The sequence below is a fragment of the Gavialis gangeticus genome, unplaced genomic scaffold (genome assembly GCF_001723915.1).
Source record: "Gavialis gangeticus isolate Ggan-Ray unplaced genomic scaffold, GavGan_comp1, whole genome shotgun sequence".
NCBI lineage: Eukaryota > Metazoa > Chordata > Crocodylia > Gavialidae > Gavialis > Gavialis gangeticus.
The window spans coordinates 50,468,754-50,469,480 of NW_017728993.1; the positions used below are offsets into that span (position 1 = coordinate 50,468,754).

The 727-nt window shown below is 58.6% G+C and overlaps 1 protein-coding gene and 1 long non-coding RNA gene across 2 annotated transcripts in view; one reads left to right on the forward strand and one right to left on the reverse strand.

Moving 5' to 3' along the window:
• The window catches only part of LOC109286912, an 18,381-nt gene that overhangs the window by 12,200 nt on the left and 5,454 nt on the right, over positions 1–727 (forward strand). The window lies entirely within an intron of this gene.
• The window catches only part of PDC (phosducin), a 40,837-nt gene that overhangs the window by 5,157 nt on the left and 34,953 nt on the right, over positions 1–727 (reverse strand). The gene's annotated exons all lie outside the window — the stretch shown is intronic.

Below are 727 nucleotides of genomic sequence, written 5' to 3' on the forward strand. Positions count from 1 at the left end.
TCCCTTCCGACCCTTAATCTATGAATCTATGAATTAGAGCTATCCAAGTCAAAACTTTATGGGCGCATCCACATGAGCACGCACATACGTCTTGCAGCACCTCAAAGCCATTTGAGACGCTGCAAGACACACATGAAGGAATGAGAAAATGTTTCCCCTAAATGCAAAATTAGACCCCTGGATATCCAGGGGTCAAAAGAAACTGCAGCGGAAAAAAGCAAGGCAGGACACAGTCCGGGACCATGCCTTGAGGAAGCTGGAGGCTTGGTCTTCCACAGAGATGCTCTGGTAGCCTGCCAGAGTGTCTCTGTGGTTGGCCCTTTCCCCAGTGCTGTAGCATCCTGCCTGCAGTGACCGGGATCTGGGCTCCGTGCCAGATAAGCTGGGGGTGGGGGTAGCTGCAGGAGTGAGGGGGACTACTGAATGTGTGTGGGACCAAGGAAGGGCAGCTCAGGAGGGGTGGGTCCACCAGCCACCCCCTCACATGGGTCCAGCTTGCCCCACAGCCGGGTGCAGCCCCCTGCTCACCTCCCTGCTTGGTTGCATCCTCCTTGCTCGGCTCCAGCCCCCCTGCTTGGCTCGTGGCCAGCTGTGGCCTGCTTGCTCACCCCCCACCCAGCTGCATCTCCCCCTGCATGCTCCCCACCTGTCTGCAGCTCCCCCCCCCACGCACTCCCCACCTGGTTGCAGCTTTTTTGTTCACCCACCCAGCTCCAACCCCCCCCCC